This window comes from Epargyreus clarus, unplaced genomic scaffold, assembly GCF_041222505.1.
Source record: "Epargyreus clarus isolate Ecla_fem2 unplaced genomic scaffold, WU_Ecla_fem_2.2 ptg000031l, whole genome shotgun sequence".
NCBI lineage: Eukaryota > Metazoa > Arthropoda > Insecta > Lepidoptera > Hesperiidae > Epargyreus > Epargyreus clarus.
In genome coordinates, this window is record NW_027332236.1 from 4,585,036 (window position 1) to 4,603,503 (window position 18,468).

The following is an 18,468-nucleotide window of genomic DNA, read 5'->3' on the forward strand; positions in this document are numbered from 1 at the left end:
ATATATAGGTGCCTACATAAAGAACAGGAAATATTGCCACTTACCATTGTACTATGTACGGTACTTTTGGCATGAAAGGGTGCTCCAGTTGCAGGATAAGGGTTCGACTTGTAAGGGCTTGCAGGGCATTAGAAAAGTGAAGAAATGTGTCAGTGAACATATACTTAAGAAAAGGTTCTATTCATAAGTTACTAGGGATGTCCATGTTATTTCGAGATTCATATATTCTTAAGAACAGAGTGAAAAATATTACGAAGGTGTTTAATAACTTTCGATTATTGTGTACTAATAACGAATTTTGAGCTTTCCGAAACTCTCTCGTCTTGTTATATTTAGTTAATTATATGTAAAAAAATCGGTTTGCTCCAGAACCTTATATTACAGGTTCATTAACAGCTGTTCTTTATCTTTGCATGAAAGTGTACATGAAAGTGACTACAGCTGTTTCCGTTATGAAGTGGTTTTTAAACAAGCAAGAAGCCAGGTATTAATGTTTCATTTCCATATAAATGTTACAAAAAGTAGAAATAATAATATGAAGACTTTAAACTCATGCTAAAACACCTGATTTAGTAGGCATGTTAGCTTCCTTAATTACCAAATAAACAACGAAAACGACTCACCGAAATCCCTTAAAATATTAAAAGTAATGATGATTATTACAAAATATTTATTACGAGACGCTGCCCCCTCATTGCGGCCCCTAAATCACTTGATAACAGCTGAAAAAGGGAGAGCTGTACCCTTACCATGAGTTTTATTTAACGTTACGTTTAATCAATCCATTATTCTGCTCCGTTTCCTTCAATAGACTAAGTAAATTTAACAATAAGTAAGTGCTCAGGTCTTTTTGTCTTCCTCACATGTCCGCAAAAAATATAGACAAAACATAAAGCGTCATTTTGTCAATTTAGACATTTAATGTTACGTTACTGACACTATAGTTCTGATAGAATCCGCTAGGGGCGCTGATTGGAATTTGTATGGACAAATACGTAAACAAATACCAAGCAGTCAAACATAAGTCATATTTGTCAAACCGTAAAAACTCATGGTAAGGGTTCTGTACGAAGCTTGGTTATCCGACGAAAGATGGTGAATCATTAATGCGTTGTCGTCTACGTCTGAGGTGGTAATAACCTCTCGGTGAAAGAGAATGCGTAGATGAATCCTTAGGTGAAAAGTTGGGTGAAAATGATGGTGGTGATGTGGCCACGTAGTGACGGAGCAGGTTCGTGTGTATTGAGAGGCGTCTTGATTTGATGAAGTCTTTATTGTAACTGACTAAATAATAAACTTAACCTAATTTATATAGTACAAGGGTCAGCTCTACACCACAAGACTAAGAATAGTTGTGAGAATTTTGGCGTTTATAAAATATCGAACACGAATATGAGTAATTGAGTAACGAAGTTTTTGTAGTTATACTAAGAGATATATAAACAAATCTCGAAGGTATGTGAAGTCTACCAATACGCACTTAGCCTGCGCGGTGGACTATGGCCTAATCCTTCTCATTCTGAGAGGAGACCCGTGCCCAGCAGTGGGACAGTAATGGGTTGATGATAGTAGTAAATAAAAAGTACTTTAAAAAAGCACAATTTCTAATGACTAGGTCGCAAATAACGTTATTATTGCCATCAGAAGATTTAATTTTTGATGTTGTACTTATTTGGAGGGTATGTGAATTAAATGCGCGTGTATGATGACACATGAAAACTACATAATGATATTAACTGTTTACGTATATTATCGATATTTTACTCTCTGCCTTAATTGAATACATGTTTTATATGTTGTTCTTCTGTTACTTAAAGAGAGTGAAACCTTGTTCAGACTTATAGACTAGGGTAGAAGCCTTTAAAAATAATAAAAAGTGAAATAAAATTGTAGTAGGATGAAACCCATTAGAAAAGGAGGGGAATATTATTAAAATGAAGGGAAAAATAATTTACGGGCGATCTGAGGTCGGGGAGGGGATGGGGGTGAGTCTTTAAGGGTAAAAAACGGTTTTTCTCGATTTCCGGCAAAACTAAAAGTCCTATCGAAAAAAGTCAAATGGCAAAGTTGTAGGTAATAAAAAGATCTAAAACTTTTGTATTTACACTTTTTTCACATAACCTCAAAATTTATGTGAAAAATTCAAAAAACCAAGTTTTTGGTTTTTTATTTTTAACTTTTTTTTTAACAAAATTTGGCGAAAACTTACCTTTTTATGTCCCAAATACGCTGTAATTTATTTGATTAAAAATATTTATTTTTTCACCTTATTTTGAATTAATATCGAAAAAACACCCTAATTTTCAATCGAAAACTCACCCGTCAAAATATCAGCTTTTTTCAAAAAGTTGGTATGTTTTCTGTTCGTTGAAATCTCTACTTTTTGATGGTGAAAAAAAAAATATATGTTACTATAGTAAATCTTCTCAGAAAATGTAAAAAATAAAAAAAACGCGAATTCGAATTTTTTTTTTAATTTTTATAAAAAAAAATTGAGCTATTTATTAAAATTACCACTTTAATTACTCGAAAAACATTAGATTACATGTTCCATTGATAAAAAAAATTGCAAATAAGAATATACTACTATAATTAACAAACAAATCAGTTAATAAAATTAATATTTAATAAGACATTTACAATATTTGGAGAAAGTTGTCGAATCTTCTTTAAATTATATGCGTAGATGTCTATTTATAACTATTTTAAGAAAAATTATATACCTGAGTGACCTACGAAAAATAGTAGCCCATCAAAAGGTATTTCATGGAGAAGTGGGGAAGGGGCTAGGCGAGTCTGGGTCTTACTACATACATACCTACTATTTCGTAGCATCTGTTACAACCGTTAGCCTAACCAGTATTCGAAATACAGTACAATATACAACATCGTTTATAAAAATACACGTGCACGCTGAGTTTCTTGAAGATAATTGTGACAAGTTTACTTAAAAAAAAAACTTTTCGAATCTGCATAGGAAGGTAATTACTATATCTATTTTTGTCTGTATCAATCAACTCAAACATAAAAATCGTAATATTTTCTTTAAAAAATAGTATACTTAACGTAACGTAACCTAAAGATTGAAATTAAATGATGTTTTAGTACAAGATAAAAAAATAATAATCTCCTTAATTTTTTGAAAAAAAAATATTTCAAAATACATAAAAAATATTTTAAAAATCTATAAAAAATATATAAAATATATATCATAAATATATTTGTAATAACAAACTTTTGGCCGATTTTCATATATATTTTTTACATTTCAAATATATTTCAGATGTATTCAAAATATATGAAATATACTTGAAAATCAGCCAAAAGTTAGTTATTAAAAATATATTTACTATACATATTTTTTATATATTTATACATTTTAAATAGATTTTTAATATATTTTTTAGACATTTTGACATTTATTTCTTTAATATATTTTTTTATGGGGGTATATTCACGATAAAATAGTGAAGGCATTATTAATTCGATTCTGTCTTTTCAGATTATCAGTATGGATGAATCTGTTTGTATCATCTGCAATAAGGCAGATGATAAGCAAGTGTATGAAATAAAAAAAGCAGCTTTGAGTCGTTTAGTGGTATCCAGCACTTCCAAATTTCAAATTCAAATCCAAATTTCGAATTCGAGTTTTTTTTTATTTTTTGCATTTTCTGAGAAGATTTACTATAGTAACATATTTTTTTTTTTTCACCATCAAAAAGTAGAGATTTCAACGAACAGAAAACATACCAACTTTTTGAAAAAAGCTGATATTTTGACGGGTGAGTTTTCGATTGAAAATTAGGGTGTTTTTTCGATATTAATTCAAAATAAGGTGAAAAAATAAATATTTTTAATCAAATAAATTACAGCGTATTTGGGACATAAAAAGGTAAGTTTTCGCCAAATTTCGTTAAAAAAAAAATTTTTTTGTAAAAGCAAAAAATAAAAAACCAAAAACTTGGTTTTTTTAATTTTTCACATAAATATTGAGGTTATGTGAAAAAAGTGTAAATACAAAAGTTTTAGATCTTTTTATTACCTACAACTTTGCCATTTGACTTTTTTCGATAGGACTTTTAGTTTTGCCGGAAATCGAGAAAAACCGTTTTTTAACCTTAAAGACTCACCCCCATCCCCTCCCCGACCTCAGATCGCCCGTAAATTATTTTTCCCTTCATTTTTATAATATTCCCCTCCTTTTCTAATGGGTTTCATCCTACTACGATTTTAATTGGTTTTAAAAATTATCGACCCTGGTCTATTACGAGCACTTGCACACTTAATATCGATTTTCACTTTTTCCCTTCGGCCATAGTAAAACTTTCTAGACTTAACTCTAATTGATAGATTTACAAGTACATGATAAATAGGCCTCTATTGTTTAACGCAATGGATATCATTTGTATGTAACAAGATTATTGAAGCGAAGGCACTGAGAAATGACAATGGCGATGGATTTTGTAAGGCTTTTGTGTTATTGCCATATTGAGTACTTAAGTGTCTTAATATTTATTTGTTCATGGTACATATTGTGCATAGGGATAATTTAACCTTAAATATAGGGCCACAGCTGTCCACAGGACTGTACGAGAAGAAGCGTAGTCCAAGCTTGGTGATTCGTGTTCTTGATTTCTTGAATTACATTTTGTGGTTCCCATGACTTCCTCCGGAAGAAAGTGAATTATATCATAGGTCAATATGCGGTTATTTACACATTTCCCAAAAATCAATAACTATCAATATATTATTAGGAACGTGGACGAGGTTCAAAGTAAAACCCTCCGTGGTTCGGCTCTAGCGGCGCGTCTTTTTCTGCCTAATAACAGCAGTATTAAGCGCATCCATCCCAGTTAGTCCTTAGGGGTAGCGGTGTATACGTGGCCGACCTCAGGTACGAATCTAATCTTATCTAGGGGTCAATTACAAAATATGTCCATGGGCGGTAGTAGCCACTTAACATCAGATAGACTGCATGCACGTCTGCTACTCCTATATTATAAAAAAACAATGTCGGCGGGTCTAAGAACATTTAAATATAGCTATGCGTTTTGTAAAAATATTCCATTCTAAAAGTATCCCTATTTCCATATCTTGCGAGGACAATAAAGTAATCTAATGCATAAATATAAAGCATTTCTCAGGGTGCACCTGCGACCCTTAATGCTTAGATTAGGGGAGCTGTACACGAGAAAATGCTATTACAACAGCCACCTATTTGAATTAATATTAACTTTTATCGAGGAAAATATTTCTAACCTTATGTATATTTTTTATTTATATATGGGTATGTAAACAGTTTTTTGGTGGACATAACTACTAAACAATTAGTGACTAAATGTTTATGTAATAGAATGAAACAGAACCAAAATATTAATTTAACAATGCCACAGTTAACTTCGTTATAACGGTATAAATGGAATTTTTGAATCGGTAGCTTGCATGAGAATAAAGCAAAGTAAACTTAACTGTTTTAAAATAAACATTTGTGTATGCCTGTTTATAAATTCTTTAACCTAAATGAATATCGTGGGTATTTTATCGGAAATATATCGTTTTATAAAAGAAAATCGATTTAAAATAAACGATATATCACGATAAGACGTGAAATCGAAAGCTCGGATTAAAGTGTCCGTAAAAATTGTACACTACAAAATTGCACCCGGGAGTGTAATGGTGCTGAAATTTATCATCTGACGTCGTAACTGAAATTTCAGGGATGAAAGCGGAAAACGATTTGAGACGGGTTCTCTAAGGACATTTTTCTTGGAGATATTTCTTAAAATTTCAAAGCTTTTATAGTGAAAATGTAGTGGTGTGAAATACGTATTTTCATGTTTAAGGTGAGGGATTCAATTGCTAGGCAATTTTTGTTAGTTAAATGTTGTGGAAACTAAAATGTCTTAATTAATTTCTAAAATATGGTTAAACGATATACAATACGAGCAATTCTACTGACAAGAGACTCGTGCCCAATAGTGGGTTATTAATAGGTTGATGGTGATCATGATGATAAACTAGCAGAAGGCTATTAAATAATATCGTCTATCACTATGCCAGTGGAGGAAATCACAAATGATTAATGTTTTCGAATTGTGGTTTAATCGTACCTAATCAATTAAGTGAGTGGTCAAAGAAAAAATCTTTTACTTAATTATACACGAAATTGAAGACGAAGATCAAGGAAGATTTCAAAATTACAACACTCCTGTTTCGTCGGGGGCTGCAGAGATTTTTCCTCGGCATGTCTAATATTTTAAGCTTACATTTCACTTAGATTGTACAACTGTGATAAAAAGTGTAATTTTCTAAAGGAGGAAGTCAGTTTGGACGGAATATTTTATGTGGAAAATTATGTGGAGATCCCCTCTCCAATGGACAAAGATCGGATGGTATCCGAGTACGGCCGTTTGTCCACTGCCACCGTCACCGAGCCCATACCGAGAAAGAGATTAGTTCGGGCCGATTTTAATATGATGTGACGGTGATAGGTTGTCCACCGCCGTGGCCCGTCAAAATCTCGGTGCCGATCTAGTGGTCATGCCGATCTACTCGAAATCTCGGCGGCCGGGATGACGGTGCTCGGGTGACGGACGTGCGGTGGACAAGAGGCTATAGTAAATGTATGTACGCTACTTCAGCGCCGTCATTAATTAGCGGTATCGGCTCATTGACGGTGGCGGTGGACAAACGGCGTGGATGACACTCCTGGAGCTTTAGGAACTATTAAAAGTTTTGAATCTATAGTGCAATACTATTTAAGTTCGGCTTAGTGCAGCGGTGTAATCTGAGGACTTTGAAAAAATTTAAGTGAAGCGAGTAAAATTTTAAAATCTACATCTACGAGCACGCCAGTATAGCTGTAGAAAAAATAGAAGTTAAAATTATAATTGAATTTGGAACGTACAGGGGTGTAGGTAGGTATCACGGAGTCCTTTTAGTGGTTAAAATATAATTCTAATCAAATTTGGAAAAGCAAGGTATACACAACTCGCCCACAGGATCAAGCCGTACAAAAGTCATGAATTCCCTAAATTATTTTTGGACATTTTAGACTCCAAAAATAAAACCCCAAACGTAACACGAGGTGTGATTTTGAGCTCGCCCACCGGAACGCGTTTTTCTCTTAATTTAAAAACTCCAGTCTTATAATTATATCAGTATCGCGTTACGCAAAGCCTTTGAGTTTCTCGCCGCCACTTAATTATACGGGAGTAAAATGAACCCTGGAGCAAATAGGTGCAAAAGGGTCGGAATATTTTTCCACCTGATACTCAGGATATATGGATATAAGCTGAAAGATAGGGACTTATGTACGCAATGATAGCTTCTTTCGGAATACCACAACTATAGATCGTTTAAGAGAGAAATGTGTTGAAGCAACAGAAAGTTGTATTTTTGTTTTAAATTCAGTTTTGACATTTGGCTTCCATTCCATTCGCCAGTACTTCGCCTTGTATTTCTTGACACATAAAAACTAATAATTATGACTCAAAAACGTGATATTATTTCCTAAGAAGTATGACCTGGATGACATGACCTGACCTGATTAGGTATCAAGGTAGAATGAAAAGGCTTTTCTAAGAAAGCGTGCCTTTGATCACATCAGGTTTCCATTAGATGAAGCCGCGATCAAACGTTGACCTAGTACAAACAAAAAAGTTGCAAACGAGCGTGGTATACTTACACCTGATATTACGAGGGTGCGTTTTTAAGTCCGCGGAATGGCAGGGTTGGAGGGGGGATAGCGGGCTCGTTAAGGTCGGTACGTGTTAAGTGACTCATAAATAGTATAAATATAAAGTTTTATCACAATTGCATCATTACTTTTAAAACTATCGACAATTAAACAACTCAATCCGGAAGAAAATTGGAGTATCGAGCATCGCGCCGTTATAAAGTTCCTTACCAAGCAAGGAAAGTCTATGCAAATCATAATGGAAGAGATGTCATCGGTTTACGGGGACTCTTGCCCTGGAAAAACGATGGCTTACAAGTGGAACAACCTTTTTAAGCAAGGCAGGGATTCACTTGAAGACGACCCACGACCAGGACGGTCTGTTGAGGTGACCATTCCGGAAACGATAGCGGAAGTCGAAAAATTAGTACTGGAAGATGCTCGGCTAAAGAAGAAACAGCTTGCAGAAATGGTTGGAGTATCGGATACAACCATTTTTAAAATTCTGCATGACCATCTTGGCATGACTAAGGTCAGCGCGCGGTGGGTGCCGAGAATGCTCACGCCGCCTCAGAAACAACAGCGCGTTGAATGTTCCCGTGCGTTTTTGAACCTCTGTGGAGAAGATAAGGATATTGTACTGAATCGAATTGTTACTGGAGATGAAACTTGGGTTCACCATTATGAACCTGAGTCTAAACAAGACTCCATGCAGTGGCATAAAAAGGGTACAGCACCTCCTAAAAAGTTTAAGGTGTCACAATCGGCCGGCAAACTCATGGCGACAGTCTTTTGGGATGCAGAAGGAATTTTGTTAATAGATTACAAAGATAAAGGTGTCTCTATAACCGGAGAATATTACGCAACAATCTTGGAGCGGTTAAAAGAAGCCATCAAAGAAAAAAGACGAGGAAAATTATCCAGAGGTGTCCTACTGTTGCACGACAATGCGCCCGTACACAAGAGCCGTATTGCACTGGCTGCCCTGCATAAGGTGGGCTTTGATATTTTAAATCACCCACTCTATAGTCCAGACCTGGCTCTCAGCGATTATTATCTCTTTCCAAAAATGAAAAAAGAGCTTCGTGGAAAGAAATTTTCTACAGACGAAGAAGTAAAGGACGCAATTTCCTCGTATTTTTCCGACAAGGACAAAACATTTTTTTATGAGGGTTTAAATAAGTTAATACAAAGATCTGAAAAATGCATTCGTCTTGCAGGAGAATATGTAGAAAAAGAAAAATAATTTTGACATTTTATTTTCGCTCCTTGTCCCTCATTCCGCGAACTTAAAAACGTACCCTCGTAAATAGTTTCTAAAGCTTGGTCTGCACCCAGTTCTAAATGAAACAAAAGTCATAATGTCAATCATGAAGTACTGGATAATAATGCATAAGGAAAAATAATGCCCCGAATGTCATCGAAAATGATTACGGCTATGTTCTTTTTTAACACGCTTTTATTAGCTTGGGTTGTATCTATGTATGTATGTATGTAAAGGAATCTTTGAGCTCAATTTTCACTTTTATTTTAATTATCTATATTATCTCATAGATAGTTACGAACCGCAGTAAAATGCACCACTACGCTTTTTACTCTCAATCGAATTATTATTTGAATAACTTAACTTTTATTATAATTTTATTTTCAGACGATTTATTATTATTGATTTATTTTCTAGTTTTTAGTTCGATTAGCAATAAAAGCGTGTTTTTTGTTTTTCTTTAATTATTCTTTTTGCTTTTAAAAACGGTATTATAACTTAGAACCTTAGACTTAAGTAACTTAGACCACGGTATTGTAAACGTACAATACCGTGGTCTAAGATTATTTTTAAGTAACTTTTTTGTCACGCTATTTATTTTATACCATCATACCAGGCCATATCAATAAAGACTGCTGCAAAGCAGATATGGGAATGGTTATGGTACAGCTGAACTCAGTAGAATTTTACGATCTAAAACAATGGACAATTTGCAGGAAAAGTTTGTAATGCACGTCTCTCCGATAAATCTTAAATCGGACACACAAACAATACGTATGGAACACACATCAGACACATAAATTCGTGAAAAGACGCGTCATAAATCGTATCCTCATATTTCATTCTCTGTTTGTTTGTCATGGGAAAATCGGCAGTTTATAATCACGGGGACTCCTGACAATTTTTGAGGAAACAAGTAAATAAAAATGTATTCTTACCGCATAATCGTTCTCCCTATGATATATCAACTATAACCTGTCAAAATCTATAACCTTTTGATATTTCCGTCAAGATAAAGTAAAATAGTACCAACCGCTATTTTAAGCGAGGTGGCAAATGGTGCGGCTACAGTAAAATTATGAAAAATCCCACGATTTTAAAACAGAGACTTCTAAGAGTAATGTTCTATAAAAAAGAAATAAAATTCAATTCGCGAATTCATTTTATAGCTTGACGTAAGTTGCATAGCTCGAAAACCAGATTTTGTGACCATCTAATATGATATGCCTTTGAAATACCTTTTCCATTTCAACGGCTGACTTTGCGTTAAGCCACAGAGTGCAACTGCAATTTTTAAAATGGAACAACTCCATTACTTTTGTGGTTTTGATCCAGTGTATTGGATTGGGATTGCTTTTGATAAAAAAATTCAAAGTCGGTTCTAATATTCGAGATTGTAAGAACGGCATTGGCTGTTTCATACTGTAATGGAAAAGTGGCCTAAGCAAAGGTACAGTCACACAGGTAATACCTCTAGACGATACCGGGTTCGCTTTCTGACAGAACTTTATTATGATACGAACTGGGTGTTCTTGTTTTAGGTGTGTCTAGAAATTTTTAAGTCCCTATACGTTAACGTAGCTTTGGTAACTTTTAAATTTGATATTATTTTAAGCGAATTTTGACTAATACAATGTTATCCTTCCTATATCCCATTGTTTTTATTATATCAATTATTTTTTCACAATTTTATCACATCACATAACCGGGATCGCACTCAAAGGACTCTGGACGCGTTTCCTTGAAAATCCCGAAGCCCTCCAGATTCCGCTGAGGGGTCATCGTGAGATTTTTTATACTAAAATCATTATAAAAAATGCCACATAACCCGGTGTCGCTTTCACGGCACTGGATACCTTTTGAAAGTTTCCCTCCTGTCAACAAAAAATAGGTCAGTGGTTAAAATAAAATGGCCATTTACGTGATCCAGATTGGATAGTCACTTGCAGAGTGTGGTGTGGCATTGTTGAAATGGAAAAACTTCATCAATGTTGCGGTTTGAATGCGGAGGTGCCTTTGATAAAATACTTTTAACGAAACAAGCGTGAACGAAGCTTGTGGAAATCTCGTTATGGAGCATAAAGCCGATGTCCATTATAAGCGGGGTATTTCAATTTGGTATTAACTTGTAGTAAAGGATATGTGGTCAACTATTGGAGATTTGATCACAGATGACCTATAAAAGGTTCTGCCAATATTGTTTTGTAAACAGTAACACATTGATCATAATTACAGTTATTTTCTACTTAGTTTAATTAAATTTCTACTTCTACACCTTTAACTTCCTTAGCACCTTTTTTTCTTTGTTATCGAAGGGGAAACCTTCAAAAGGTACCCGACAACGTGGGAGCGACGCTGGGTTATGTGGGATTTTTACCGCACTAAAACCCCCCCGGTGGCCGTCCTCTGCGCTGCCTCTAGGCTCCGGGATCTCCAAAGGAACGCAACCGGAGTCCTCTTAGCGCGTTGCCCCGTCGGGCTTCGCCCAGGCGAGCTTGACGCTCGCCACACCATCTGGTGTGTACGACGGTATGCGACCACACATACCGTCGTCCTTCCCGGGGCCGCTGGCCGGGCGGTTCGAGCTCCCACTCTTGCCGCCCGCAACCTCGGAAGCCCCCTTTTAGTCGCCTCTTACGACAGGCAGGGGATACCGTAGCCCTATTCTAGTCCCGGAACTACAGGGACAAACTTCCTTAGCACCTAATGCTGCTATAAAGCAGATGGTGGTCTTATTAAAGTTAAACCGAAGATAATTATACCACTTTATTTTGAAAGAAATTAATAGATACTTCATTAGCAATTTATTGATAATTTCGTAAGTATCCTCATCTGGTCTAGTTCACAACGATAGAACTTGACTCTTCATACAAGAACACAGCCATATCTCTAGACCTAACAAAACCTCAGAAAATAAATCTGTCACTAATAATGTCACATTTACCATGATTGATTCGTTGTTAAACGAAGTAGTCACTCAATAGAAGTACATTTTGACGTTGCCGCCATATCAATATTTGATGCGAAAATATCTGGAATATGAGCTTTATTTTCCGCGACAAAGCTTTGGATTTAGCGGATAATAAACGAGACAAATAGGTTCCCGTTGGTTGGCGGCGTTTTGATTGGCTATTGTAATCGACTCTTGAATTAAAGGGTTTAACGCAAAGAGGCACGTTTCCCGATTCACGTGATACGATTGTTTTGATCATTTTGTTTGTCGGTTATTTTCCGATCGGAACGTTCAGTAACTCGCTTATTTATTGATTGGAATGGCTTACGGGCGTGCACTGTGCCTGATATTAATTGATTACTGGATAATGGGGAACAGTTCCCTATTGCACAATAGACTGTAAATCACAATTGTTTTTCAGTAATCGTCGGTGTACTAAACTATCTCTGCTTTATAACAGCAGTAGTATACTCGTTAACTAAAGTTGTGACCTTATTAAAAAGCAGATTAGACCTACTTTACCGATTCTGTTGAAAAAGAAGAAAATTAAATTCGATTTACAGCGACATCCAGAGTGGAGTTGCATTCTCTCCATTTTAGGCCGCCTACAAAAAAAAAAAACAAAACGCATAGGGCGCAATTAAGCCGTACTGGCCTTATTTACTAAGAGCTCCTATTCCATACTTGGAATTCAACAATAGTGTTGTATACATATGTCATATGTGCTGTCTGTCAAAAGAGTAACGCCCTATCACAAAGAAAGTGCCAGTAACACAGCCGTCTAGAGTTCTCCGTGAAGAATATGCGTAGCGGAAAACGATGTCTCTTCAGTGCCTGGCATACGGTCTTTAGTTGGTACTTACATGGTAAGATAAAGCAACGGTTAAATTGAAGCGGAGTTAAAGAAGCGGTTAGATTGGGGTCCTCCGTCTAAAGGTGTAGTTTCGTATTGGTTTTGTTTTTGTTTTCGTGTGGTATAATTCTCACTGTCCGATTTTGTCTTCGGCGCTTCACTTGTTGTTTCTGAAGGCGTCTCTTTAAGAGTGATTAAAAACTTTTCTGAGGAAATAATAGCTCTTCATAACGTTATCATTTGTGTCTACACACATTATTATGAGGAACAATTATTTCATATCTCACATTACCCAGCGTTTAGAATTTTAATGACCTTGAATGAATTTCCAAATTTCCATTCTTTTGTATCGGAGAATCATGATTTAAGTCCCGGTCGTTCGAAGGCTCCCTAGATATAAAATGCAAGCTATAATATTTTTTTAAGTCTATCCTGCTACCTATTAGAAAAAGTAACACAGCATCAGAGCGTATAGCGTTCCGCTTGTGGCGTGAACTCAGCGTTAGTTTGAATCAAGTCACAAGTGCACGTACACCTCTTTCGTAGGCAGTGTCGTCGTATTTCTCAAAAACTTTCTTGTAAGTTATCATTGAAAAAGTGGAAAAGGCAACATTTGACCCTTTTATTTTTTGGAAACACTAGCAGAGCTTGAAGAGCTTGTCGTGTTTAAAAATTGTGAAAGTGCATACAGAATTTTGAAAATGTCTCATTCTAAACAGATACCATAGTCAGGTATATAAACGTTTAATATAGAGCTATTTAAAATAACAAAAAATAATATATAACGAAATATGTATTTGTTTTTTAAATATTATATTTTTTTTTACAGGTAAGAAACGCCCCTACTAAGAACTTAAGAAGACCTGAGTAAATCACGAAAATTTGTAAGTTAACATTTTCTATATGTAGATCTACTTTACGCAAAACATCTTAAATCAACATTGGCAGTATTGTCGATCGAAGCAAAAAATGTACTAAACATTGGGTCCCTAGTTTCCAGTCCAATTCTCAAATCTTACATAGGAAAAGCATTGGTTAGACTTACTTAAATCGAAAATAGGAAACATGCTATGACCACATTTTCCTTTTCGTATCACAATATCAACCACAGTATCAAGTTTTTCCAAAGTCATACAATTTAAATTGGAAAATACTGAAGTAGATTTTTAAGACATTGATTCTCTAATACTTATGTTAGAAAACATCTAGAAACAAGATCTCTAATGCTACATATTAGAAAATATCTATCATAACGAGTCCGTTTATTGAATCTTTGAACAGCTGTGCTGAACTAGACCTTACTCGTTTTAGTGGCTTTCATCTCAAATTTTCAGTAACTGAGCGATCTCATGTTGACATATGAATATTGGAAATTCAATTTCGAGCTCTAGTGGTGGCATGCGATATTGATGTGGCGACCGAAAATCCATTACTGCATGCCATTTAGACCCGTAACATGCTAGGAGGTCTATTCTGTTAATCCCTCGACAAAGTTTCGGATACGTTTGAAAATGTTCCGCTATTTCAACAATGTTCTATACGTGCGTTTGCGGAGTTTCGGATCTGGCCGAAAGTTTTCCGCTATTTCAAGACTAACCTATAACGTAGTTATTTATTAATCTGTGCTATAATATCCGCTAATGATGTTTTGGATTCGTCAAAAAGTTTGGATGTTTCACTGCTATTCTATAGATCCGTCATCGGAGTTTCGGATCTGTCAGAAAGTTCACCGATATGTAATTGTCCGCGAAGTTTACAATTATATCCGATAAAACAACTGTCGTATTATATATAGCAGATCAGTTTAAATTCATATAGAGAAATTTGGTTAAACTAGTAATATACATACGAGTACATAATTCTTCGTAAATGCTGTTCTAAACAAACAACTGTAAATGCACCGCAGTAAGAAATTTTCCGAAGCTTAGAACTAAATTTGTAGAGCAAAGCTCCATGTTACCCTGTGAAATACGATCGGATATCTGTTTTAATAATAGTAATAGATGGGATATTTGATATTTTGCTATAAGCCAAGGTTGCCGTAATTTCACCAATTTGCACTGGGGACCCGTGGCGTACGCTTCATCAATTAGAATAGAGATTCTTGCCCAGTAGTGGTATTCCAAAAGTTGCATACGCCCATAAGGCCTCATTTATATAGTAATTTAGCCATGACCCGACCCTCGACCACATCCTAGTTTACTTTGTGGACCTTACGCCTAACTTGTATAATAAAGCTTAGTTACAAACAAACCCTGAATATTCTAACCGAAGACTTACCCGTCATTGTTTCCAAGACTTGTAGATGACTTGTAGCAGTGATAGCCTAGTGGTTAAGAAACTCGGCCTCTTGATCGAGGGGTCCGAGGTTCAAACCCGAGGTACGCACTTCGAATTTTTCAAAATTATGTGCGTATTAGAAATTAATTATCACTTGATTAAACGGTAAAGGGAAACATCGTGAGGAAACCTGCACTTCTGAGTGATTTATAAAAAAACACTGAAAGGTATGTGAAGTCTTCCAATACGCACTTGGCCAGCGCGGTGGACTATGGCCTAATCCTTTTCATTCTGAGGAGATACCCGTGCCCAGCTGTGGGGCGGTAATGGGTTGATGATGATGATGATGTAGACGACTTAGTGCTACAAAAATCAGAAGGTTGTGCCCTAATTTAAGCAAAACTTCATCCATCCTTGAAAATACAAACAACCCTTACAAATACTGTTGTTTATTATTTTTGTCAGATTTAAATTAACCTTTGTAAGGGTTATTATCGTATTAGTTTGAAAGAATCTATATTATGTTTCTAAACCCCATAATACGGCTTCTTCTATGTTGTAATCTTTTGATACTATGAGGGTTGAAGGTCGTTGACCCCTCTGTCTGAATGTTGAAGAACTAATGTCCATAGGTTTAAAGTAACTAATTGTTTAAAAATTGTTATATACTTAGCTTGTGTATGTCTGTCGAATAAGAGTGTTAAGTGCTGCTACGTTTCGGTTTAAAGGGGAGTGTAGAAGACATACCTACTCGAGACAAATTCGAATAATTTCAACCTAGTCTTCAAGGTTAGAAAGGCACCCAGCTGATCTAACCTGGGGTGCATTACAGATGAAATCATATAATAAAAAAACTTTATCATCTACCCATTACGTCTATAATCCCACCATTCTCATTCTAGGAAGATAATCCGATTATGAGAGCAAGGTCTCTACGAATGGATAGTTAAGCTCTACTCTTTAACTATCTAGTTAACCGTTAGTTACTAGAAAAATAAAAATGAAATTTTATACTTTAAGAACACCAACCAGGAATGGTTCTGTAGGATCTAAATTGTTTAACTACGTGTTTGTTGTTTCTCGGGTTCGAACCTGGGCCTCTGCGTATCCGGCTGCCATAATGACCGCCGGGCCATGGTTTGATAAATCATAGTATTTTGTAAAGATAGTAATTATTACAAGTATAATTTGAAATTACAAAATAGCATATTATTATTCGTATGTGCGTAATTAATAAAATTACTCCAGTTTTATATGATACTCGTACCATATACATGTAACACCATATATTTCTTCTGTTATTCTATTGAATCTTTTGATAAACACTTAAGAATGTTACCCGGTTTTTCAATAATCTTACGCCTCACGAGTAACTAAATAATAAACTCGCATAAGTTATCCAATACAAAGAACACGTGCGCGCATCTCAGCAAACGACGGGCAGATGCGCGCGCGCACCTGGTGAGACGCGTAATAACACCTTGATGCTTATACAGGGAATATTGAAATAAGTTAAGTTTGGAACTGGATTTAGGTCCAAAATTAGCTTTGGAGTTTTGTAATTGAACTAAAATCTGTTTATATGTGTTAAAAAATTAATATATTAGTTTAAAAAACTGAAAAACTAAACGTTTTTGAATTAAACTAAACGTTCAAAGTGGATAGAAATCGGGTTCAAAGATTCCGTTACATAGTTACAAACATACATACGACCCAAGCTAATAAAAGCGTGTTAAAAATGTTCTCTAATTGTTCTTTATTAAATGAGAGTCGTTTTTGAAAATATTGTTTGTCTGTGATAGAATGAGAACTTCACAGAAAAGAACAGGTAATTTTATGTCAAATCATTCGAAAATTCCTAGTTGGCATTGCAAATCAAAATGATTTACAGATTTAATAGTGACCCACATTGAGATTATTTAAAGAACATAATTAGATTTTTGTTCTTAGGCTGGGTGTTTATTTATTTGTCTTTGTGTGTATGTGCCTTTAGTGAACACCCAGGCCACATTTATATCTACAGACAATCAACGTATCGTGTCAGACAATGTTTTTTTCTATTTTATTATATTTCGACTGGCACTGCCCGTGACAGCGCAGTCGCGTGACAGAATGTCAATACGTAATTTAAATACGTTAATGACAGATGTAATAAAGAAAGACAAACATACAAGATACGCGCGAAAAACATAACCCTTCCTTGGCAGTCGGGTAAATACGTCCATAGTCATTGTACAGAATGATTCGATTTTTGTTTTGCCACGAACTTCGTATTACTAAAACATATTTTAATTCATTTACTTGCGGTAATCCGTTTAACTGAAACTCATTCTTCATTTAACTTTCAAAACTCTATTCGTTACTGTTGAAGACAGTTATACAATTTACAACACCTTCAACTGAAGCGGAGTGAAACACTTTCAAAGCGGAAATGTCACTTTTCCAACTTTTGGACGCGACAAGTTGTAAAGGATAGATTTAATTTAAATTATTGTATAGTTCTTGGACGACTTATTCTTGTCTGGTTTAGATTTTATGTGTTCTTTGGACATATGAACATAGCTTGTGCTTTATAGCAGCTGGAGCAATGCGTATGTCCTTGTTAAAAGGGCGTGTAAGCCAGGTTTCCTTGGTGGTACAACCAGTATAGCAGGAGGAACCATCACCCAAACGCGGTGCAAGTAGTTATTCCATTTCGTTGGAAGGGTAAACCCTTCCTATTGCCTATTGCCTTAAAATAAGGCGACCTTTGATCTATATGGTGTTGATGAAAAATGTCCATGGTCAGCAGTGACCACTTCGATCAGGACTGCATGCTCATTGACTACTTCAATGTTACATTTTTTTGTGATAACACAGCCAGGCAGACATTTTCGTAATGAATTTGGATTTCTGTTATGAGTCGGGATCTTTGGTTGTTCATGGTACCTTGGTACATCATACACGTCCATTACTATTAACGTTCGAAAACCTCACTAGAAATTGTACATTTTAGAATTCACTGTTTATTATCTAAAATAAAATAACGTGTAGTAGAACAATGTAGCTACAACGAAATCCAACTAGTCATACATAGAAAATCCCCGTTTGAATGCTAGCGATCAACTGAAGGTATAATACGATTCCGGCACCCAGCCTCGTTTGCCGGCCATTGTCTATGTCCCATCTCTATCGCATCTCATCTCAAAATTAAATCTTTTGTCCAAACGCTCCCGGTTGATTGCGACCAGGCTTTGTATTTGACGTTCTGTTCATTTTACATGTGTGAGAAAATAGAACGTTTTGTACACTTGTGTGTTAAAATTGAATCCATCTTTCAGATGTTCATCTCGAGAGGTAAATTAAATTATATGATAATTTTCATAAATATATTAGTACCAATTTAAAAACTTATGTCCACGAATTATTTCATGATCGTCGTATTTTAAGCTCATTTGCTT

The 18,468-nt window shown here is 35.4% G+C and overlaps 1 protein-coding gene across 2 annotated transcripts in view; it reads left to right on the forward strand.

Moving 5' to 3' along the window:
* Positions 1-18,468, forward strand: part of siz (Brefeldin-resistant Arf-GEF family protein schizo) — a 219,023-nt gene that overhangs the window by 58,252 nt on the left and 142,303 nt on the right. The window contains exon 2 of one of the 2 annotated variants that reach the window (XM_073090015.1): positions 13,578-13,632. The exons of the other annotated variant lie outside the window; for it this stretch is intronic. The gene's annotated coding sequence lies outside the window, so the exon portion shown is untranslated. The remainder of the gene's footprint in view (positions 1-13,577; positions 13,633-18,468) is intronic. 2 annotated transcript variants of the gene reach the window in all.